This window comes from Urtica dioica, chromosome 8 (genome assembly GCF_054948205.1).
Source record: "Urtica dioica subsp. dioica isolate 48M chromosome 8, U.dioica_male_clone48M_v1_H2, whole genome shotgun sequence".
In the NCBI taxonomy this organism is placed as follows: Eukaryota; Viridiplantae; Streptophyta; class Magnoliopsida; order Rosales; family Urticaceae; genus Urtica; species Urtica dioica.
In genome coordinates this window covers 35,061,024-35,087,514 of record NC_142763.1, presented here as the reverse complement: position 1 = coordinate 35,087,514, position 26,491 = coordinate 35,061,024, and positions in this window count along the sequence as shown.

Here is a 26,491-nt window from a genome sequence, read left to right as displayed (position 1 = left end):
GAATAAAGCAGTCGTCATGTTACTCGCTCTTCAAAGTCACCTTTGCAAACCTATTGTCTTAGATATTGTAGGTTTTCTTATAGAGATTGGAAATAGTTCAATTATTTACACTCACTCAAGTTGTCGATGCTAGAACTACTTACTCATTGAAAATTCAGGTTATTGAAGTTCATTTTCGATAAATTGTCAAGATGGTAATTCATTAAATTTATTCTCATAAAATTAAGGTCGAGAGAAGGTTAGGGCGGGGAGGGTCCGTGCGCACTAGTACAATTGATAGCATCAGGTGCGACTTTTTGTCGCACCTGAAAGCATAAATGTCGCACCTGAAAGTATCATCAGGTGCGACTTTAGATGCGACAAAGTCGCATCTGAAAGTGCGCACCTGATGATATTAGGTGCGACTAGTCGCACCTGAAAGTCATCACTATCAGGTGCGACATTTTAGGTGCGACAAGTCGCACCAAACGTCGCACCTAAATATCCCTCAAAATAAGAAATTAAAGCATGAATTATAGTATCAGATGCGACTAGTCGCATCTGATACTTTCGCGGGAAGAGTATCAGATGCGACTAGTCGCATCTGATAGTAATTCCCCGCGAAATATTTGGCGGGTGTTAGTACAATCAGATGCGACTAGTCGCATCTGATACTCTTCCCGCGAAAGTATCAGATGCGACTAGTCGCATCTGATTGTCTGTAGTTATTTTTTTTTAAATGCTGATTCTAATAGAATCAGCCATTTAAATATATAAAAATTATAATTTAAAAAATTAATTAAATAATTTTTTTGTTAAATTAAATAAATAATTTGAATAATATTAATTAGAATAAGTATATAAATAATAATATTAAATTCATAAAATTTGATAATTTACATTCAATTAATTAAAAAAATTACAATTTATTCTTTTTGTTTCCCTTTTTCATTCGAAGTCTGCCAATTCTGGAATGCACGGCCTCCTCTTCCGCCAGATCTTGCTCGTGCGCCTTGACGGCCTGATGCGCTGCCGCTCGAACGATGTCGCTGAAATTCTACCGAACCTGGCGTCTGATCAGCATTTGGCATGGAAGCGGATGGCGGCGTCTGAACATTCGGCATTGAAGCGGATGCCGGCGTCTGAACATTCGGCATTGAAGCTGATGGCGGCGTCGTCCCAGGGTGCATCATCGCGGGGGATGTCTGCATGGGAGACGGATGTTGCTGTGTGTAGGCAAAGAACTGTCGCTGAAACGCCTCCATCTGAGCTTGTTGTGCGGCCAACGCTGCTTGTAGCTCGCTAATCACTGGATCTGGAACGCGCGTCGATGAAGAACCTGAGGACGAGCTGTCTTCCTGAGCCTGAGCCAAGAGATACGAGGATCGAGGGATCGAGGGACCTATCCCGACATACCAATCTCGACGTTGCCCGAGAACAGTATCCATCGCGTACTGCTCCGCCTGGTCTATGTCAAACATTTGGCCTGACTCCGCTGCTTGTCGCTGCATATCCTCGACTTGAGTCATAATTCGCGCCTTCAAACATATGTTAAAAAAATTATTAAGATTATCGAAACTTGATTATTAAGTAATTAACACAAGTAACTTACAAATGCTTGTTGCGCCCAAGCTGTCGTCCAATTGCCTTGATCGTCTTGATGTTTTTTCTCCCACATGTTTAACGCCGAGGCCAAAGTCCCATCTTCCCTACTTTGCATTTCTTATGAAAATATGAGTAATGTATTTATTGCAAAAAAAAATTACAAAATTAGAATAAACTTACGTTCAAATGTCGATGAGCCAAAAAAGAAATCGACCCTTGTGTGGACTTCGTTTTCTTGTTCTTGGAATTGTCTCTGTTGCGAGTAGACTTTTTCTGCACATATTAAATTGCGTTATAATTCGATTTCATAGAAGATAACATAATTTTTAGAATTATACATTACCTTCCAATCGTCAGTTGCGAACTCCTCTATCACCTTCTCCCAATCGTCTTTTTGATATCCTTTTGGGATTTCTTTCTTGGCGACATTCATTTGCCCACAACATTTTCCTAAGAAAGTCCCTGATAATCTAGACTTTTGGTTGCGCCTCATACGCTTTGCATCGCGAATGATAGTCTGGTCAATCTGATGACGATAGCAATCCGCCGGAAGCAGCTCATCGGTCTCATCATCCTTGTACACGAAAGTGTACTCGGAATGAAGTGCGCTCAGAATATTGCCCAACATCTGGGGCGTCACTTCGTTCCAATCACGAAGTGTGACCGGGATATGGACTTTCACCAAAGCGCCGACGCGGTTGTTGAATACTCCTACCTTTTTTATTGTTTTTCTTACGTCCTGGTAGAAAGTTTGGTTGATTGGGTCGTACCTAACAACTTTCGCACCGGGTACCCCATGCGCTGCTTTTGCCGAAGTAGACCCGGTTGTTGGTCCCCTTGTTTTCTTAGGACCTTGGGAACCCGGTGTCTCTAGCGGAGACTCATCTCCACCTGCTCCTGAACGGTGTAGCGGAGACTCATCTCCACCTGCTCCACCTGCATCTGACATCCTGTAAGATGTGAACAATATTAGTAAATAAATATTAGTTTTCTGTTTAAAAAAAACGTGGACGGCACCACAGATTTTATTATTAACAAACCTCACATATGGCGGAGGAAAACCGTGGTTACATTATATAGTAAATAAACATACAAAAAAGATATTAATCATTCATCATCATCTATGCCTATAATGTTAATATCATCTTCTATATCGACATCAACATCTTCTCCCTAAAAAACGACATGTCTCTCATTTTCATCATCGTCTTCTTCATCATCGTCAACGACAGTCACTAACTCAGCTTCATCGATTTCGTGTCGATGATTCAAACGCTCGATGTTTGACAACTCTATAGTCAATGGGATCGAGGCTGAGTTGGAGGGGTCAACTTCAGGAATGTCCCAAATCCCTCGATGATTGCATTCCTGGACGATTTCCCAGTCGCCGCCTTTAATAAGATCTTCGATGTAAAAAACTTGTTTCACTTGAGTCGCGAGTACGTACGGCTCCTCTTTAAACCACTGTTTCGCAGTATAAGCACTCGTTTCTCCAGTAGTCTTATCGGTGTGCACTAGTCGGTTTGCATGATACTTGTCACCGTACCAAATGCATTTGAACAATACAACACTACAGTTATGCCTATAGTTCACGACGATGACGTCTTCCATTCGACCATAGTAAGTGAAATCATCCACAAGTACACATACACCGCTATTTTGAGTGACTCGTTGATTATCGCGACGACGAGTGATGAACTTCACGCCATTTACAAAGCAGCTCGGATATTGATAGGCGGCTTGAAGGGAACCGATAGAAAGCGAATAGAGCTCGTCAGACACGTCAGAACCACTAGCTTTCATATCAGAAATCTGATTACGAAAGAAAGCATTGATTAGCACTTGTGCGTTTATCAAAAAATTGCATTGATATTGTGTTATTACCTTCTTCTCAAACCAAATTTTGAACCTCTTTCTATGCTCCGCTTCAATATCGCGAACTCCAGATTCGCTCAAGAGATCCAAAAGCTCGCTGTTATTAAAAACATTACTTCAATAGCAATATATAAAAAAGAATGAATTGAAACACATTCTCAACGATAACTTACGTCAAATATGGATCCACTTCAGGACAGTTGGTATAGATGTACCACTCCGCGTTCTCTTTATGTTCATCGTCTAATACTATCGGTTTCATCATCCCATAAGGCACACACATCTCGGATCGAAAAACAGAGAGCTCTTGCACTTGAACTTCATCTACACTTTTTTTATCTTCAAGATACCTTGCAACGAACGTCAGAGCTTCTTCTACAACATAAGCTTCCGCAATAGAGCCTTCTGGTCTAGCTCTATTTTTGACAAAATGTTTTAATGTCCCAAGGTATCTCTCAAATGGGTACATCCACCGCATATGCACCGGGCCGCCATACAACGCTTCATCTGGTAGATGAATCGCCACGTGAATCATGATCGTGAAAAAAGCTGGTGGAAATATCATCTCAAGCTTACACAAGATCTCGATGATAGACTCTTGCGCATTTTCAAGATCTTCTACTCTCAAGGTTCTCGAACTTATCAGCTTGAAAAAGTTGCAAAGCTCGGAGATCGTCTGATGTATTTCTTTTGGCACAAAAGGACGAATACCAACAGCCAACAACCTCTGCAAGATCACGTGGCAATCATGCGACTTCAAACCTGTGAGTTTTCCATCAGCAGTCACATTTTTCTTCAAATTCCCAGCGACCCCATCTGGAAATTCGACAGATTGGAGGAACTCGGTAAATCGCTGCCTCTGAACAAGGGTTAAGGTGTACGATGCTCGCGGTTTGTACCACGAATCCCCTTGTTTTTTCAAGTGGAGAGCGGTCTTGATGCCCAAGTCCATCAAATCAAACCTCGCCTTATATGTGTCGTAGTTCTTCTTTTCTAAGCTGAGCAAGGTTCCGAGAAGATTCTCGCACACGTTCTTCTCTATGTGCATGAAGTCCATGTTATGCTTCAACTCCAAATCTGACCAGTACGGCAACTCGTAAAAGATGCTTTTCTTGGCCCAATTTAGTTCGCACTCGGCTCGCTTTCGTTTTCTGCCCACGGAGCCAGCATGTTTGCCAGTTGTCATGGAAGAGACACTAGCCAACTGAGCGAGTATGTCTTGCGGAGTCAACTTCTCGGGTTTACTACGTTTCTCGTGGCGATCCTTGTAGTGATCGGTGCTTTTTCTCAATCGGTGACGCATACGCAAGAATCGACGATGGTCGTAGTAAACGATCCTGTTTCTGACTTTCAAAGACGGCGTGTCAAGGTTGCACGTCGAGGAAGCGAGATACCCTTGGCCACTCCATCCCGATAAATAGGATCGAGCTGGAAAATCGTTAATCGTCCAAAGTAGCGCGGCACGCAATCGAAACACTTCATCGTTGGCGCCATCTCGAACGCGGAATCCGGTCTCCCACAGTTCTTTCAGCTCTTCGACAATTGGCTGCAAAAACACGTCCATGTCCTTTCCTGGTGAGTGAGGCCCCGGGATCAAAAGCGTCAGCATCAAGTACTCTTTCTTCATGCATAACCAAGGCGGCAAGTTGTACGCAGTTAGTACCACAGGCCACATCCTGTACGATAAACTCATTTCTCCGAACGGATTGAATCCATCCGCAGCTAGTCCAAGCCGCACGTTTCGAGGCTCTGCAGCAAAGCCTGGGTATCTCTCGTCCAGGTTTTTCCACGTCGTACCATCCGCGGGATGTCGTAGAACACCAACTTCCCTAACGCGATCTCTTTCGTGCCACTGCATCAAAAGCGACGTGTGTCGAGACGCGTACAACCGCTTCAATCGATCTTTCAGGGGGAAATATCGCAAAATCTTTTGCGGTATCATTTTCCCAGTTGGCTTCCATCTGCTCTCGTTGCATACTGGGCACACGTCGACTTCCGCGAGATCTTTTCGAAATAGGACACAATCGTTAATACATGCATCGATCATCTCGTATCCCATGCCAAAACGCTTCAGCTTCGCCTTTGCCTCGTAATGCTTCTCCGGAATTCGATTACCAGCTGGATGAGACTTCTTCAAGAGCTGCAAGAGTTCTGTAAAAGACTTGTTCGTCCAATGATTCGTGACTTTGAGGTGCATCAACGAAACCAAGAACGACAAAGAAGAAAACTCTTTGCATCCAGGGTACAATTCTGCTTCCAACTCGGCGAAGAGGTCTTCCACTTGCTCCTCTGCACGCACCTCGCTCTGGGTCGGCTCCGTAGCATCGTCGAAATCCTCGTGATCCCTGATATCCTCCACAGCACCGTGCAATCCTCCTATTCCTCTCTGATCTGTTCCTCCGATGGAATCTTCTTCATGAGGAAGTACGACACGCTCGAGCTCGCCGTGATGATACCATTTTGTGTAGCCTGGGGTAAACCCCTTGTTCAACAAATGATTCCTGACAACCCCGATGTCGTGCCATCTCACGTTGTTGCAAGGTTTGCAAGGACACCGATATTTGCCAATTTCGTTAGGGAATCTTCTTGCAGCGCGAATAAACTCGTTAACACCGGTTTTGTACTGCAATGTCACCCGATTATTCTCCGTGATCCAATCTCTACTTGGATTGGACATTTCGCTGAATGAGAGGGAGAAATGAAAGTTTGGAAGAGTTATTGATAAAGGACGACGGAGATCAAAATGAAAGAGAGATTATGAATTCTATGTTATTTTGAGCTCAGATTGAATAAGTTGGGAGGTTTTAAACTAATTAATTCGAAACTCTACCGAAATTTCGGCAGAGTTTCCCCTATTATACTGACAAACCAAAAACCTGCAAAATTATTTAAAAACATACACAAACCATCCAGAACTATCCTATAAATTAGCTCAGCCCTAAACCGAACCTCCGTGGTTCGATCACAACATTTATAAATGAAAAATCGAAATAAACAAAATATCACAAACTATCAAAACATGTCACAAACTATTTTTCTTATTTAAACTTACAATTTCATTTCATGTTAAAGAAACTAAAACTAATCACAAATTCATTAACTTAATTTTAACCTAAACTTCATTTTATATTAAACATGTCACAAAACATCAAAACATGTCACAAAACATTGTAATTAATTACAATTTCTTTACAATTACAATTAACATACTAATCAAAATTAAATTAAAGAACCTAAACATATTACTAACTATGTAATTAAAATTTACAATGATTAACTACAATTATATTAACTAACATTTACATTTACATACTAACACTTAACATTCTAAATAATTACTTACTAACATATCTATTTAATTAACTAACATTTACATACTAATTAACTAACTAACTAACATTTTATATCAACTAACCTAATTAACTAAACTAACAACACGAACAATTTTTTTTAAAAAAAAGGCTAGACTTACTTGGACAGCTCGGGACAACAGGGGACGGCTCGGTGAAACGGCGGAGGAGGGATCGAGGCAGCGATGGTTCGGTGCAGCGGGGAGAGAGACTCGTCGAGGACAGGGACTCGTCGAAACAGCAGGGACGCGCGAGGCAGCTCGGGACAGCAGCTTGACGAGGCTGAGCACGGGACAACGCATCAGTTCAGTCAAAGGGAAAATAAGAGAGAGAGAGAGAGAGAGAGAGAGAGAGAGAGAAAGAGAGAGAGAGAGAGAGAGAGAGAGAGGCAGTGAGAGATAGCTTACCGGGATTGCAGTGACACCGAGGCTGAGCACGCGTCGAGGCAGCGGGGCTGTCGGGGCAGAGACGCCGAGGCTGTCGAGGTCGGAGAGAGTGAGAGGTGAGGCAGAGAGAGAGCTGGGGAGTGAGAGGTCGGAGAGAGTGAGACTGAGGCAAAGAGAGAGCCGGAGAGAGTGAGGTAGAGAGAGAGCCGGAGAGAGAGAGTGAGGCAGAGAGAGTGAGGCAGAGAGAGAGCCGGAGAGAGAGAGTGAGGCAGAGAGAGAGCCGGAGAGTGGTGGCGCGCGCGGCTTGGCGTAGGAGCTGCTGGCCGCCGATCGAAGCTCGGCTTGACGGAGGAGCTGCTGCCGGCGGAGCGTGGCTGGTGTCGCAGATGAGGCAGAGAGAGAGAGACGCGGCGGAGGTGGTGGAAAGGGCGGAGCGCGGCGGAGGTCAGAGAGAGAGAGAGAGGGTTTTTTTTTTTAAGTGCAGGGCTTTTTTTTTTTAAGTTCAGAGAGTTTGAGCGGCTGGAGAAGAAGGACCGCGACCTGGGTTTTTAAACAAAACCCTAATAATCAGGTGCGACAGAATCGCACCTGATTATTATAATCAGGTGCGACAGAATCGCACCTGATTATTATAATCAGGTGCGACTAGTCGCACCTGATTATAATAATAATAATAAAAAATTTCATTCGCCACGTCAGATTAATGAAATAAAAGAGGGGGAGATGAGGCCCGCTCAAAAATTTAAAACTATCTGATGCGACACAGTCGCACCTGAAAGTTTCAACATATTTTCAGGTGCGACTAGTCGCATCGGATTGTCAAAATCAAAAAACAATTTGAGCTAATTTTTTCGGCTTCTGATTGACTATCAGATGCGACTAGTCGCACCTGAAAGTTATTTAGATGCGACTAGTCGCATCTGATAGTCTTGCGCATCAGAAAATCAATTTTGTAGTAGTGGCGGGTTGGGGAGTGGGGTGGATCACGGTGGTGGTTTGGATGTGGTTGTGGTACTAGGGGCTCGGGGGGTGGCCGCGAGGTAGGTGGGTCACGGTGGTAACTCGGATAGCCAGTGTAGCGGGGCTTGATGTTGTTGCTCGAAGAGAAAAAAATGAGAGGGGAAGATAGAGAGCGATAGAGAGGAAGATATAGAACAATATTTGTGGCTGAATAATTCTTTCATTAATTCGAAATTAATATTTATACACATAACTGATATGACCTAGAGAGAGTAATCAGGGAGAGATATTGGCACCGTTTGACATAGCTTTGTTTTAAAAAAAAAAGCGTTTTTAGATTCAGTTTTTTTCCAAAAAACTGTTTTTTTTTTAATTGACAGGTATTTGGTAAAATGTTTATAAAACAGCTATTTCTGGTAACAAATAATTCCTTATAATATGGAATCAACTTACACAATATAACATATTATACCGTTAATTTTCACAAGTGAAAATGACACTTCCAGCAAAAAAATCTACAAGAAATGTAGATAAATGACAAAGTCCACAAATTCATAACTATCAGCCCAATTCTGGGACTTAAAGGCCGGAGCCCAATTCACTTGCTTGCTCCATTAGAAACTTGGGGTCCAAGGAAATTGTCCATAACTCCTATATATATCTCACTCATTCTATGGTGAAAAAGAGAACAAAAAGGAACTCAATCAAGAGAGAAAAAAGCTACCAAATTAATTCTTCACTTTCTTTTCTCTCAAAGCAACATAAGACACGCGAAGAAGACAAAGAGAAAGCTTTCTTAGGAGTCCGACGAGGCAAAATAAGAAGGCATTTCGACGATTCCAACAAAGACAAGGAGAAGACTTCCGACGAGTCCAACGAGTATTAGGAGGAGACAAGGAGAAGACTTCCGATGAGAACAAAGAGAAGATTAAGAGGGGACAAGGAGAAGACAATACCGACGAGCCACTCCACTGCCTCTGAAACTCCGACGAGCCATTCCGCGTAACTTTAGGACCCCAAGGAGCTAATCTATGGCCTCCCCCCCCCCCCCCCCCCCCAACTTGCCAGCTCCATTAAAAACTTGGGGTCCAAGGACCAGGGTCCAAAACGACTATAAATTCTTCACTCATTCTAAAGTGAACGAGGAGAACAATTTTGGAGAAGCTAAATGCTCTCTCTCTCACTCTCCCTAAAATCTCTCAACATATATAAACTCTCAAGGCAAAACAATGCTAGAAATACTCTACATCTCTCAACTTTGATTATAAAAAACATAAAAAAAAAAAAAGGGGAAAATCTTATTTATTTCTCAATTAAAGGAGAAACACTACTTCATCTCTCATAATCAAGAGAACTCTCTCATTTCAAAACATAAAAAAGAATGATCTACTTCATTTCTCTTTAAAATTGAAGAAGAAATTATCTCTCTCTCTCTCTCTGATCTCTCATATTACTTTTACAAACAAAGGCTCAAATTATGCCAAATTATATTCTCTCTTCAAAAGTGTCCAAATCTAATTCTCTTCTTCTTCACTTAATAAGAGGAACATTTTATTATGTATCACCATATGTGTCTTCTCTTTCAGCTAAGGAAAATGAAGAAAACGGCGAATCAGACTACCCACGTCGATTTCCTAGTGCCTCCACCGCGGTCATAACGCTATGGCATATATATCCTCTTTCTCGTACGATCCTTACGGAACCATAGGAAATTTGACACTCCTAACCTAAGATTGATACACGTCGCAAGCTCACACCACCGACATGTGTCTCGTGAATGTTATATGAGAAATCGCATTAAATTACCTACATGTAAACTATAAGAATAAAAAATTAATCCAATACACTTAATGACTACGTGTATTCCAACACTCCCCCTCAAGAAGGAATGTAGATATCATACAATCCTAGCTTGCTGATCAGTTCTTGAAACGTAGGACCATGAATACTCTTAGTTAGTATATATGGTGTTTGCTCACGAGATGGAACAAATGGTAGGCGTATCTCTCATCGATCGAGCTTTTCTTTGATGAAGTTTTGGTCAACTTTCACATGTTTAGTACTATCATGTTGGATTGGGTTGTGTGCTATGCTTTATCGCAGATTTGTTGTCTTACATAAGCTTCATAGAACTTTCACATGGTTTGAGCCATGGCCTTAAATTCCGCCTCGGCACTGCTTCGTGCAACGACGTGTTGCTTTTTGCTTCTCCATGTAACAAGATTCCCCCATACATAGCTACAAGAACCTAATCTTGACCTTATGTCACTTGTTGAACCTGCCCAATCAACGACAGTGAAGCCGTGGATTTCTATGTTCTGGTGTTTCTTGAAAAAGAGTCCTTTTCACGGACACCCTTTAAGATAGCGAAGGACACGAAAGACAGAATCATAATGATCTCGACATGGAACATGCATGCACTGACTTACAACTCCGACCGCGTATGCAATATCAGGGCTCCTGTGAATCAAGTATTAGATTGTTTCCTATTCTTATAGTAATTTACACATAGGTAATATTATATGTAAGCTGATTCCATATTATAAGGACATAGTTAGTTAAATATCTAATTTTATGTTTAATTAAATCTCCTCGATTACTCTCTCTCTCTCTAGGTCTTATCTAATATTATTAATGTTCTTCTTTCCTTTTGAACTAGAAAAGTTTATGACATATCAACTTTCAAGACTTTTAATTTAGTGACAATATATGTCATGCGCATGATAAGGGTATTTGTCAATTTTTTTTATTTATTGAAGTGACAATTATTCATCCATTGCTTTCAATAAGACGCAAACTACGCCATGTTGCTAATTAGAACCCCCAATCCTAGCAGATACATTGGTTCCTTATGATTATAATGCAGAGGAAATTAAATGGCTCTCACTTTTCATAAGATCAACTTGATCTGGACTTCTCACATCGAGATTGCATGTGGCACTAGCTATCTTATTTCATTTAGCATGTCAATCCATCCTAAGTTAAGGAGAGCTTTCTCATGAAAAAACTTAAAATTTTCCCTCGAGGAAACATTACGTTTCACATTAGAGAAACTAATAGGTTCACTAACTATACTTTATATATATATATATATATATATATATATATATATATATATAAAACATGCTTATTAAATTTTCTTTGAAGATAATAACTATATAATGTGTTACTAATGTAAAATCATGCTTTTTTCAATAATTAATGGATCTAGCGATATAAAATTTGTATGTGGGCTAAAGTTCTAATTTCATTGTATTCACACCGTAAATGTAACTATCAAAGTATGTTCCTTGTCCTAGTTCATATGGATTAAATAGAAAGTACTATTTGACATTTTATCCTAATTCATGATAAAAGTATTACCAAATTTATGTTTTTATTTGATATTATTCATATACATAATCTCAATTAATTAAAGATAGGGTAATCTAGCAACGTAGCCAATTTCAAACATTGTTTTAAAGATCTAGCCAACGTTTGGTAAATTTTGTAATCTAGCCATTTACATAAATAAACGGTTAGAAAATATCGAAAATGCCCTTATGTAACATAAATCATAAAAACAAACTACTAACGAACGTTTCAGCTAGCCAAAACTTATCGCGTGTAAAATAAACAAAAATTAACCCAAGAAAACAACCAACTACTAGTCAACGTTTTAGCCAGCCAAAACTTATCTCGTGTAAAATAAACAAAAATTAACCCAAGAAAACAACCAACTACTAGTCAACGTTTTAGCCAGCCAAAACTTATCTCGTGTAAAATAAACGAAAATTAACTAAAATTAACCAAAGAAAACTTGCCTTACATTATGAATTACGCAGATTTGAATGTCTTTTTTCAAATCAACTAATTAAACTATAAAAAAAGGAAATAAAATATTATGGACTATTAAAAGTTGATGTGTATCTTCTTTTTTAAAAGGAAAAAAGTTGACGTGTATTAATTGCATTATTTGGTCTATCAAAACGTTAGTTACATGTTGATGTAGTCAATTTGAATAGAGGATAATCTAGTAATTTGCTAAATGAATAATAAAACCATGTTATCATTCGTAGCTATATTTGAAATTTAAGTGAAACGTTGGCTATATTGCAATACCAACGTTTCAAGTGGCTTAGTCCGACTAATTTTTCTTAAAGATATTGTAACTACATCAGAGATATCGTGCTAAATGTTATATTTAGATCAAATTAAAAAGATAATAAAAAACATATAAGTTTATGGGGGCAATTAGATCAGTAGCCCAATAATCTACCATTTTTTTAAAAAATAGTCAAAATTTCATTTTATTAAGAAAATAACCCACCAGACTAAAGTAAATTAATTAATTAGGTAGGTTAATTTAATTTACTTTAAAAATAGTCTTGTCATGCCAAAGTAAATTAATTAACTTAGTTAAGTTAATTAATTTACTTCGGCCTGATGGGTAATTTTTGAATAAAATGAAATTTGTGTTATATCCTTAGAAGGAGGTAGAGAACTGAATAATTGCAATAAATACTTGTAACTTTATAGCATAGCAACACATTTTATAATTAATTAAAAACTAAACATTTACATAAAATATAATATATAAAAATACAAATAAATTGAATAAATAAGCATAAACATTATATTTTATTTTGCACATAATATGATCATAAATATTATACTCCATGAATAACACAGAATACTTTATGCCTTTATTATTCAATCATTACACAAAATAAACAATATGATATTCAAAGACCAAAGGTAATATAAAAAAAAAAAAAAAAACTAACATACACTAAGCAATAACAATCAAATGTCAGTTCCAGAATTAATTTTAATACTTAAAATCATTAAAAAAAAATCACTAATTTAATTTGAAATTAAACTTTAAAAAGCTTCATATGCCTTATCAAAGCTCTTTAAAAGGGTTGTTTAGGCGTCTGGGCCAAAGCAAAGAAGTACAGGCCTACCATAGAATCAGCCCAAAAACAAACAAGAGAAAACGACAGAAAACATTAAAAAAAAAAAAAAAAAATGACAAAAGAAAATGAGAGACAAAAACGACAGTATGGCTGAAAACGACGTAAAATATCATCGTCAATGTCGTTTTTTTCATCTTCAACATCCATATGGATCAAAACGATCTGGTGAAGAACCATTTCTCGACCCGGTTTGTTCTCTCTCGCACTGAATTCCAAAAGTATATAATAAAAATTTAGAAATCAATTTTCAAAATGATTCTCATAACTATTTTCATGTTTTAAATGTAAAATTAAAAGATCCATTAAAAAATTTTGGATTACATTTTCTTTTATAAAACAAGGCAGAGGCTATGAAGCTCTAACTACAAATTTGGTTTTCTGATGCGCATGATTATCGGGTGCAACAAGTCGTATCTAAATGACTTTCATATGCGACTAGTTGCACCTGGTTGTCGGCCAGGAAACCAAAAAATTTAGCTGAAATTGAGTTTGAATTTGACTATCAGGTGCGACTTGTCGCAACCGATAGTTTAACAAACTTTCCGGTGCGACAAAGTCGCACCCGATTGTTAATTTTTTTTTTTTTTTCCTGAAGTTCAAATCTCCCCTTCAATTTTTCGCCCAGTTATATGACATGACATTCTGATTTAATTTTTTTTTTAAATATCATCAGGTGCGACTAGTCGCACCCGATGATATGTTGGCTGTGCTAGTCGCATCGAAAAGGGTCCTCAGGTGCGACTTTCTCGCACCTGTTATCAAATTCTATGTTGTTAATATTAGAATTTCGATGAAATGATTTATATAATTATTATATGAATCAACATATATATAATTCTTATTCTAATTAATATTATATAATAATTATTCTAATTAATATTATATAATAATAATTATTAAAATTATTTAATTAATTTCACAATAAAAACTATATGCTGATTCTAATAGAATCTTTTTATATGCTGATTCTAAACTAAAGAGAATCAGATGCGACTAGTCGCATTTGATCGTATTCTATCCCGCCAAAATATTAGGCGGGAAGGAGTCGCATCTGATATTTTTGGCACTAAAGTTTCAGATGCGACTAGTCGCATCTGATTCTCTATATGATCCCACCTTAATATATTGTTTTGAAGTAAATTTAGGGGCGACTTTTGGTGCGAAAAGTCGCACCTCCTAGAGTCGCACCTGAAAGTGTCATCAAGTGCGACTTTTGCACTTTCAGGTGCGACTTGTACTAGTGTAATACAAAATGCAATATATTATTACTACACATACTACAAGTGTTCTAAATGATATGAACACGTTATCTTAAAAAATCAACATGAACACGTAAATGCGATAGCAAAATAATTTCACTGTTGCTTTTTTTTTTTGGTGAGCGTAGGGCTCTAAGTTTCATAAAGTTATTTCGTGGTTCTTCTAAGATCTCTCTCTCACAGACACTTAAATGGAATTAGTTTTTGAAGGTGTGAGTAAGTGCAGGACCTCGAAGTCGTTTTATTTATGATCTAGTAATCATAGAAATTAAGGATTAATTTTCGACATTAATATGAGTGCGATTTCATCAATAGTTAGTGGGTCAATTATCCTTTATGGACTATAATAAAGAATTATTATTACCATATTAATTCCTTAATTACGTATAAAAACAACCCCTTAGAATAACCATAGAGATTGTGGTTTGATAAGCTCATGTACCAAAAAAAAAATCATAGCCATTGAAGGCAAAGAACAAGACTACAAGAGGAAAAATGGCACATTAGCACTTATACAATTCGCTAGAATCCTCACATGTCATTAGCAACTTTTTAGTTTGTATTGCTCTATCATATAGATTAGTTTATTTCTAGAGAATATTTACTGGAAAATCTTCGCATGGTCATCATATTATGCTGTAAAATCTTTATAGGGGTGCATAAAAAAACAAACTTATTCATAGGAGGCATATATGAAAACTAATATAATTTTAGAAAATAATATAATAAATGATAAATAATAAGGGAAATTTTTTTTAATTTTTAAAAGTTCAAGAGGTATATATGCCTCTTTCCCCGGCGTTTAGCCAGCTCGCCACTGGTACGAGGTCTGATATGTTGGATGTGTCCATGTAGTTCTCACACTTTGGACAGTCCATCTTCACTACTAGAAATATGACATTTAGCTACGGAAGTATTAGCGACGACTTAATCGTCGCTAATCACCCTTTTAGCGACGAATTTATCGCCGCTAATTATTTGGTGCCAAAACTTCTAAAGTTTGGCGGCAAATATAATTAGCGACGATATTTTCGTCGCTAATTATTTCTATTCGTCGCTAAGTTCGCGAGAAAACAATTAGCGACGATATTATCGTCGCTAATAGTTTAGAATTAATATCGAATTAATTTCGAATTTTAACGAAATTTAAAGAGGGAAAATCCCCCCAAATTAATTTAAACGAAATGATTTAGCGACGATTTTATCGTCGCTAAATGTGTAAAAAACTACTAGCGAAGATTAAATCGTCGCTAAATGTCTGGTTATATCATGAACTGAAAAGGTAAGTTCATTTACCATTTAGCGACGATTTAATCGTCGGTAAATGTCTTTAAATACCAGGTCGCGTATCAGTTTCCCCCATTTCCTTTCCGGACCTAAAAATCTCATTTTCTCTCATTTCTCCCAAAAAACCGATTCTCCTCCGACGAACCTCCGTCCTCCGCCGTCCCGAAGCTCCGGTAAGTCGCTCTCTCCTCATGTCTTTCTCTCCTCACATCTCTCTCTCCTCACGTCTCTCTCTCTCCTCAGATTTGTCTCTCCAAAGCTCGTTGCCGTCCACCGCCGTTCCGCCGCCGACGCCGAAGTCCATCTCGTCCTCCCCGGTCCGCCTCTTCCTCCGCCTGCACGGCTCTACCTCCGCCACCGCCGGTAAGTTTTATAATTTAGTATATAAGTATTTACATAATTAGTTATATATATAATTATATAGGATATAAGTATTTACATAATTAGTTATATATATAATTATTTAGGATATAAGTATTTAGGATATAATTTAGTATTTAGGATTTAATTATGATATAATTTAGGATGTTTGATAATTTAAAATTGTAAATTAGGATTAGAGATTAATTGTGTATATAAGTATAGTAGATTAGATATTAATAAATTAGGAAATGTAATTTTGTTAATTACGATTAGAAAATTTAAAATTGTTTAATTTTGTGTAGTTGGCGTCGACGCTAGGAGATCGATATAGTTTGTCGCTTAATTTGATCCAATTTCGACCGATTCTCTAAAGGTAACAAAATTAAATTAATGAATTAGTTTAACGAAAATTAGGTAGTTTATGTGAAATTAATTAATTGGTTATGGATTGAAATTGAAATTGGATTTAATTTTTGTTAGAAATGAATAAAAATGTGACATTAATTAATTGGTTATAGCTTTAAAAATTAATAAAAATGTGAAATTAATTAGTTGTTTATAGATTTAAAAAAGAATAAAAATGTGAAATTAAGTAGTTGGTTATGGATTATGTATTTTAATAATCGAACCACTAAGGTTCAATTTATGGCTAGTTTTAGGATGTTTCTATGTAGGTTTTAAAGTTAAAGGCTTGATGCCGGGTTGTTAAGTTTATAGGGGAGGTTTTGCCGAAATTTCGGTAGGATCGTGAAATTATAAAATAAAATCTGAAAATTACTAAATTTTTAAATGTTGAATCTTTAGGTAAAATGAGTTATCCAAATAGGAATTGGATAATCGAGGACCAACGTCTAAGCGTTGAGTTTGCGACTGGCATGACAGAGTTCATGACAATGGCCCGATAACACGTTAACATCGAAGGACGAGTTAAGTGTCCATGCAAGAGGTGTAACAACGTGTTGATGCAAAAAATTCCTGATATAGAGAATCATCTCTTTATCAGAGGAATTAAGAGGATAGCGGGGTATGTGTATCAAGTGAAGGAGGCCACGACTTCTACGGTCAAGTAGAAAACGTCATTGTCTTGACTTATCAGAACGATTGTCGTGTCGTCTTATTTCAATGTCGTTGGTTCGGTGACCAAGATCCGAGGAAAAGGACACGCAACGACAACAACTTGACAAGCGTGTATGTGGCAAAAGAATGGTACAAAGACGAGCTATTTATTTTGGCAACTCAGGCAAAACAAGTTTTCTACTTGGAAGATAACTTGAATGGTCCTGATTGGCGAATCGTCTAAGAGTGTAATCATCGAAATGTGTGGAATCTTCCTGATATTGACCTCGTTCTTCGTCAATCTTCGTCTTCAGTTCAGTTGTCGGTGGAACCGTCAGATTTAGATTCACTGTCGACGCGTCATCAGTCTGCGAGACTAGAGCCCGTGATCAACGAAGGACTTGACTTGGAAAATATTGAAGAAGAAGAGTTTATCGATGACGAAGAAACTGACGACGAAGATTTCATGGAAGAAGATGATTTGTCAGACGAAGATAATTGATCGATAGTATATAACGTTTTTCATTTAATAACTAAATTAACATATTTAAATTATTACGAATGCATAACTAAATAAAGTTTGTTTTGAATTTCAGATGGCTACGGCTACATGAGCCGGAGGCAGCGGAGGCGGGGATGACTACCTATCCCGTCTCCCAAATTATTGTGAGTTGGCGCCCGTATGCGATGGCGTCGAAGAAGCCGACGAGGATATCGAACCTACCATGCGTGGGCCGACGCTCGGGATTCGATCTAAGCGTGCATGGCGCCCCGGGGTGAAGGAAGTTGTTATTTATAACGAGGAGTTTCAGTCGTTCTTGCAGCCAGAGCAAGAGATGGATCCGGATCTCGCGACGTTCGCGAACACGCTAAGGTTGGTCGTCCGAGACAAGATCTCGCCAACGGTCCCAAGGTGGACGACTGCGAACGTGGGGCCGGCGAAGGATGCCGAGATCCGATCAGCGATTCGAGACAAGTACGACATTCGAGTCGATGACGACGCACCCGGGAAGAAGAAGGCGATTGTCGATGCGGCAATCATTAGAGACGCAAAGACTCGTCTTCGCGATTGGAGGCATACCTTGCAGTCATGGTTCGACATCGACTGCAAGAGCAGCGTACAGGTGGCGCGGTCGCTGAAACCGAGGACCGTTAAGCTCGACACCGAATGGGAGACGCTGATACAACGATATACGAGCGACGAGTTTAAGGTAATCAAATCATTTACGTTAAATATGTGTTTACTCTTTTATTATACGATTTATTATTTACGTGTCCGTTTATTTAAATTACAGGCCATACAAGAGAAGAACAAGGCGAATCGCGCGAAGAGGAAGACGAAGACTCGACAGGGGACGGTTGGGTTCTCGACCCACCGCATGAAAAACGTAAGTTTTATGTTTATATGATACATCAATCATTAAAACTATCTAACACTTGAAATTTTGTTTACATGCAGAAGAGCGCCGAGACAGGCGCTTTCGAGAGCTTGTTTGCGAACTACAAGCGCCAACATCAGTCCGATGCGTCCGAATGGCTGACTGCTGAAGCCTCCGTTCGTTACGTAAGTTTACATTTATTTTGTCTTAATTTTCGATTAATATATACTAACTAGTTAATTATATCAGGATCGACTGGTCGATAGGTACAACATGTTGCGAGCGGAGGCTGAGCAACAAGGAGCGGACGTTCATATTTCCGTCCTAGAGCAACAAGCGATCCGCGATATTATGGGTTCGCGGAGTGATCACTTGACCGGCGTCGGACGTTTGGTGCCACAGGGAGCACGGATGGCAGCTGACCTCGTCGAAGTCTACGGTAGTTCGGAGGCTGGGACGTCGCATCCAGGATATATCTCCCAGGAGGTGTTCACGTCGACCCTCGCCTCGTTCGCCGAGGCAATACAGAGTCAGGTGCCCGGCCTCAACCTGAGCTCGTTTATGCCTCAATTTCCGCATAGTTTGCAGCAGGCTCCGTCGACCCACAGCCAGCAGACTCCGACGGCCGGTGTCCAGACTCCGACGCCTGGCGTCCACACTCCGACGGGTGGCCAGCAGAGGACTCCCGATGGTAGCCAGCAGACGACGCTCGGCGGTCCGAGTCAGTCGGCTTATGAGCAAATTGTAATCCCGCCGCACCATGCAGAGTTTCAGCGCCAGCAGAAAAGCGTTTCACGTCGAGGAGGGGGAAAACGAGCGGCGGGACGACGAAGCAAAGGTCGCGACTAGTATTTTATTACATATTTTGTATATAGTAGATTTTTATTTACATATTTGTCGATAATCGAAATTGTAACCGTATTTTATATATAAGTTCATTTCGATAATATAATTTGATTTTTATTTGATTTTTCATTTTAGAATTTCATAAACGAAAAAAAAATAATAATTAACGACGATAAAAATTAATAATTTCAAAAATCAAAAAAAAAATTAATAATTAGCGATGACAAAGTCGTCGCTAATTATTAAAAAATTAACTTATTAGCGACGACTTTATCGTCGCTAATTCGCGCGCGAAATTAGCCCGCGCAAATTAGCGACGATAAAGTCGTCGCTAAATAATTAAAAAAAACTCATCGTTTAAACATTTAGGGACGAAAAAATCGTCGCTAATATCGTCGGTAAATATTTAACGACGACTATTTCGTCGCTAAATATATTTAGGCACGGACATTTGGCAACGATAAAAATCGTCGCTAAAAGCGTCGCTAAATAGATTTAGCGACGATTATAGGGTTATTAGCGACGAAAAAAATCGTATGTAATGGTGAGATTTGTTATACTGCTTTTGTGAGCTTTTTTCTTTGATTGAGGTTTGTCTTCTTCCAAAGCGATGTAGTTTTGTCTAATGTCTTACGTGTTTTTATAGGAAATGCTTAAATAGATAATTAAGGGTCTTAATGAATAAACTCACTTTTGGGGACTACCTCATCAGCATTGTCCTATGCTTTAAGGACATAATTAATGTAGGAGAGACAAATTATCTTATCGGTCTGTTATTTATGCGTCATCCAAAGATAGACTATTTGCGCATGCAGTTGTATATTGAAAAGATGTATAGTCCTTCTGATCTTGGATTTTGTTTATTTATTTGTTTAGTTATACATGTATGCACTACACGTTAATCACACTTTCTATGAGAAACCTATCAAGTGCAGGTTTTGACGGTTTTGTTTATTCTTAGATCAGTGGGCTCAAGTTGATGTTTTCTCAGGCACGTCACTTCGATTAATATTCTCGAAGAACATGTATGTATATGAGAGTGGGCATACTAGTCCACTCAACCCGCCGATATTAAAAGAATAGCCAAAGTTTAAATAAATTAAGTAAATAGCTCAATTAATATTTTACTACTTAAATTACCCTCATATATAGCAAAACTCAATTTTCCCAAAGCCTAAACCTAAACTCGTTCTCGTCTTCGTCCATTTCACGCCACCGATTCACTTCACGCCGTCGATCGCTGCCGATCCATTTCACGCCGCCGTGTCGTCGCCGATCGTCGTCCATCCTCGTTGCTGGTCCCTAACACGTCGCCGGCGAGATCCGCCATAGACGTCGTCAAGATCCGCCATAGACCGCGTCGATTCCGTCGAGCTCCGACGGCGGCGATGCTCGACCTCACCGGAACGAACTAGATTGACTCGGAAATCGGTGGGGGGAGAGGAATCGGCGGCGGAGAGAAAATCGGCGGCGATGGAGGGGATTGAGAGGCACTTTGTAAATTCGCGAATCGGTTAATTTAATTAACCTACTGGAGTGAGTTAGGTTAATTAATTAACTGATTCGTGAAGGATTTGAAATTCACAAAAAATTTACAAAAAACATAACTTAAGTCAATTGATATTCATTAGTCTATAGATATATTATAATATTACGATAATGCTCTCCGTACAGGTGCTTATCCGTACAGAGGAGTTCCCCTAATCTTGACCATTTCCACCGGTAGGACGTCACACGGCGGTCCTTGGCATCTTCCAGTGCCTCAGCCATGGCTGCACAGAATGAGGAAGATCTAGACGGAGTTTTCTCCCACTATTTCTCAGTCCCAGCATCAGACTTCATTCCCGACGAACCTGTGGCCTCAAGACTCCCCCGCAATTCTGAATCCCATGTTCTCCTCGCCAAAGTCTTGGACAGACGTCCGGTTAGCAGAAGCCTCATATCCTCTGTTTTGACGAAGGTATGGAAAACGACCAGTTCGTGGACCATATCTGAAATCAAACCGGGGATTTTCAAAATCCTCTTCAGGAACAAGAGAGACAGAGACCATATCCTGGACAGAGCACCCTGGACCTTTAAAGGTGCTCAGCTGCTTGTCATGCCCTGGCAGGAACACCTCACTCTTGAGGAAGTTGACTTCAACTCTTGTCCCTTCTGGATCAGACTCTATGGCCTCCCACCAGCCATGGTAAATCATACCAGTCTGTCCAAGTTCGCGGCCTTCTTCGGAGAAGTAGTAGAGTGCCCGGTCAAGCCCAAGGACCGGTTCAACTCATTCGTGCGCTTCAAGGTCAACGTCCCCATATCTAAGCCTCTGTTTCCAGGGTTTTTCCTTGACCGAGGACCTCAACCGTCGCTGTGGATACAAGCTAAGTATGAGAACCTGGGGTTATTTTGCTTCCGATGTGGTACCCTTGGACATGGGTTCTCAGATTGTCCCCGCCGCTCTGACTCTCTTACCGCCAAAGAGGGGTTTCCCAGGGTCCCCACCTACGGCGATTGGCTCTCCCACAACTCAGCTATCGAGTCCTGCTTTTCTGACGGGGGAAGACGAACCCAGAATCGCAACCTCTCGCCGGCGACGGACGCCTCGAAGGCCGCACCAGATGCTCCGGAGCCCTCAACGGCTCCTTCCAGACAAGACAAGCCACCTGGCAAGCCTCCGCTCGAAAACCGTGCGCGCCAGACAAAAGTCAAACCCCGTACTGGTGAGACTCAGCCCTATACTGTCTTGCCCAGGAAAAAGCCTTCCATTTCCGGGCATGAGGCTCTCTTCCCACACCTGACGCAGCAAAATGCCTCTCTGGGACTTTCCTCTTCAACCTCTCTCTCTCTCGAGAGTCCCATATGGTTGGTTGCCCTGCTGAAGCTAATTGTGGGTCTCGAGGCACACCAGATATTCCTTTTGCCATACATAACCCTATCCCCCCAGATAGGCCCACCCCCACTGAAGCCCACCTCCCCCCTGTCTGCCCTTTGGCCACTCCCCCCCTGGGCCTTGAGACTTTGGGTAATAAGCCCATTATAGAACTGAATGCTCCCAACTCTACTCCTGTTGGGCCTACTCTCCTTGATTCTTCTCCTAAAGCTCCAAAGGCCTTGTCCAAACCTCAACGCCCATGCTCTCCAGCCAACGTGGGCACATCTCTCAAGCGACGTCTATCCGAAATCGAGCCTCCAAGTACAGAAGATAGGTCGCTCTCCACTGGCTCAGTGAAAAGGAAGAAGCAACTTGCTCGTCTCCGCCACTTGAATGGGGCCGACCCCCTCTCTGACAACTTCCTGGCTACTCCCACTGCTCTGCTCTCCCCTCCTTCGAATTTTTCCTTGCCCAAGGATGTGCTCGAAGGCCCTCATCTTCTATCGGCACCCTCAATGGCGAAGGGTGACCGGTCACAATGATTGGCGTTCTGTGGAACGTCCAAGGGCTCGGCAGCCCTGGGACGATGACGACCCTCCGCTCCTATATCGCTAAGCACGACCCGGATTTCATTTTCCTCTCGGAGACTAAACTTTCCAAGCGCCGCGCGGAAAGACTTCGACTGACTCTGGGTTTCGGTGGCTGCTTCGTGGTGGATCGGGTGGGTCTCAGTGGCGGTTTAGTTCTTCTTTGGAAAGTTTTGATTGATACTAGAATACGTACATACTCGAGATTCCACATTGAGGCCGGTTTCATAGACCATGGGGGCATACAATGGAGATTCCTGGTTATTTATGGCAATCCCAATCCATCTCAACGACACTGTACCTGGGAACTGATTAAAAGAGTTGGAGAACTTGAAGATGGGCCTTGGCTCTGTGGTGGTGATTTTAACGAAATCCTGGCCTCGTCGGAGAAACGTGGGGGATGCCCCAAGGCCCCAGGTCAAATGGCAGCCTTCCGTAATGCACTGGACGCTTGTGATTTAGAAGACCTCGGTTATTCCGGAGACCCGTACACATGGCACCGTATCACCGGCTCCGGAGTGACCCTCGAGCGTTTAGACCGTTGTGTGGCTAATTCAAGCTGGCGAGATCTCTTTCCGGCTGCCGCAGTCTTTCATCTCGACCTCCTCGACTCAGACCACAGGCCCCTCCTCCTCTACACTAACCAGCTGGACGTTTCCACTCCGGCTTCCAGGCAGGGCGAACAAAGACGCTTCATGTTCGAGGAAGCTTGGAGTGCAGAGGCGGAATGCGATAACATTGTCGCTAACTCCTGGTCCCCCAACTTGCCCCTAGCCTTGAGAAACTGTGCGGCGGCTTTATCACGGTGGGGCTCTCAGAAATTCAGGGCCTTGTCCAAAGACATTGCCAAGCAACGACGAGTGCTCGAAACGCTTAACTCCTCTTCAACTACCTTCAACCGAGAAGCAATATGGCGAGAGAGCAAGAAGCTCAACACCCTTATGGAAAAAGAAGGGACATACTGGAGGCAGCGGAGTCGCGTTAACTGGCTCACCAGCGGAGACCGCAACACGAGGTTTTTCCACCGTAAGGCCTCGATCCGGCGGAAGAAAAATCGCATCATTGGGCTCTTCGACCACAATCAAGTATGGACAGAAGACAAAAACGGTATTGAAGGTATCATATCTTCCTATTTTGAAGACATTTTTTCCTCTTCTTGTCCATCCTCCGCGGATATCCTTGATGTGGTTACCTGTGTAGATCCGTCTATTGATGAGGACACAAATGTTGCTCTTCTCCGGCCCTTTTCGGAGGAGGAAGTTAAGGCAGCCTTTTTCAGCATCGACCCCTCCAAAGCCCCCGGGAAAGATGGTTTCCCTGGTTTATTCTTTCAAAAATATTGGAGCACGGTGGGGAAAAGTGTCACAGAGACGTGTTTGGGAGTTCTAAACCGGAAGCAAAGCCTCGGGTCTCTCAATGAAACAGTGATAGCCCTTATCCCAAAGACCAAAAGGCCCACGCGAGTCCATGATTTTCGGCCAATTAGTCTCTGTAACGTCATCTACAAGGGAATCTCCAAGTGCATAACGAACCGTTTGAGACTCACTATGTCTAAGGCGATCTCGGGCAACCAAAGTGCCTTCGTAGGCGGTCGACAAATCTTTGATAATGTCATCATTGGGATTGAAGTTGCTCACACGATGAAGAATGGGAGGTTTGGCAACGGAAAATGTGGCGCCCTCAAACTCGACATGTCCAAAGCGTTTGATAGAGTTGAATGGGATTTCCTCGAGGCCATCATGGGCCGCATGGGCTACGATGCGCGGTGGGTGGAACTTATCATGCGATGTGTCCGCTCGGTCTCCTTCTCTTTCAATCTCAACGGTCGCCTAGTAGGTAACATCTCCCCGCAGCGAGGCATTAGACAAGGAGATCCCCTATCCCCGTTTCTCTTCCTTTTTTGCTCCGAAGGACTCTCGGCCCTTTTTCGGAGAGCGGAGTCCCGAGGAACTTTAAATGGCTTGAGATTTGGGAACCCCGGAGTCTTTGTCTCCCACCTCTTCTTCGCGGACGACAGTTTGATTTTCTTCAACGCCAAACCAACGGAGAGCCGCGAAGTTAAAAGCTGCCTCGAGGCTTATGCAAAAGCTTCGGGTCAAGTCATTAATTTCGACAAGTCCGTCATTACGTTCGGGAAGACCGTGAAGGCAGAGGCCTGCAAATCAGTGGCGGACACTCTCCGAGTCCGTATTTCCGACTCCCACGAACGCTACTTGGGCCTCCCCATGGCAATGGGCTGAAGGAAGTCAGAGGTTTTTGAGTACATCAGAGAACGAGTCTGGGCCAAGATCCGAAGTTGGAAAGGCTCCTTTTTCTCGCTGGCCGGCAAAGAAGTCATCATCAAGGCGGTTATACAAGCCATTCCCAGTTACGTGATGAGTTGCTTCAAACTTCCCAAGAGCTTGATAGCGGAGATCCACAAGATGGCAGCCAATTTTTGGTGGGGAAGTGAAGTTGGGAACCGCAAAGTTCATTGGGGCCGCTGGGATAAGCTGTGCGTGAGAAAAGAAAAAGGAGGCTTGGGTTTCCGGAATCTCGAGCTTTTCAACAAAGCTCTCTTGGCTAAGAATGTTTGGAGAATCATCCGATTTCCAACTTCCTTGGCCTCCCGAGTCCTCAAAGCAAGCTATTTTCCCGACACCTCCGTTCTCAAAGCCTCCACCTTCCGTCGCGCGTCGAGTCTTTGGAACGGCATCCTATGGAGCCGAGAGGTGGTGGTTAGGGGATCCCGATGGCGTATCGGCTCGGGGAAAGAGATTGATGCCCGTTTCGATAGGTGGATCCCGCGCCCCCATGAGTTCGTGGTTCGAGATGGATCACGCCTCCCCGCTAATGCTCGTGTCTCATGGCTCAAGCTCCCTAACGGGGACTGGGATGAATCACGTCTCCGAGCCACGCTAGTAGATGAAGATGTACAGGAAGTCTTGAAGATACCATGGAGTTCCAGAGATGCTAAAGATGAAATTTGCTGGCACTTCTCCAAGGACGGCGAGTTTACTGTCCGCAGCGCCTACCGGGTAGCTTGCGAGTCCCACCTAGAGGACAGTTCCTCGAACCCCCTGCCGATGGAGGAATGGTGGAGTGCGATCTGGAAACTTAGAATCCCACCCAAGGTTCGAGTCTTCCTATGGAAAGTGTGCAAAGAATGGATTCCCACCTCGGACTCCCTTGCTGCGAGAGGTATGTCCATAAATCCAACTTGTTTTAGGTGCGGGGGTGAGCGCGAGTCCATTTTCCACGCCATTTGGAGATGCCGCCACAGCGCCGAGGTTTGGAAGACCACTGGCTGGTGGAAGTTGGTCAAGACTGCGTACAGTGGAGACCTCATTGCCTTCCTCATCAAAATGAAAAGCTCTCTCCCTGAACCAGAATTCGACGCCTTCGTCATGACGATGTGGCAAGTATGGAATCAGCGGAATGAAAACCTTCACGGGGGCTGGATCTGCTCCACGGCGGATACGGCGCATGGCGCACGGCACCTTCTTGAAGAATACCGGAGCTGTCACCGTCCCGAGCACCTGCACTCCAAGTCTCCCACCTCGGCGCTTCAGCGCTGGTCTCCCCCGCCGCCGCCTACCATCAGCTTGTGCGTTGATGCAGCACTTACAGCGGACTCCAACAAATGTGGTCTTGGGGGAATCTTCAGAACCTCGACCGGCTGGGTGACGAATACCTTCTTTATCCCTTGCAACAGACCGCTGAGTCCCCCGGCCGCCGAAGCCTTAGCTGTGCTTCGGGGCA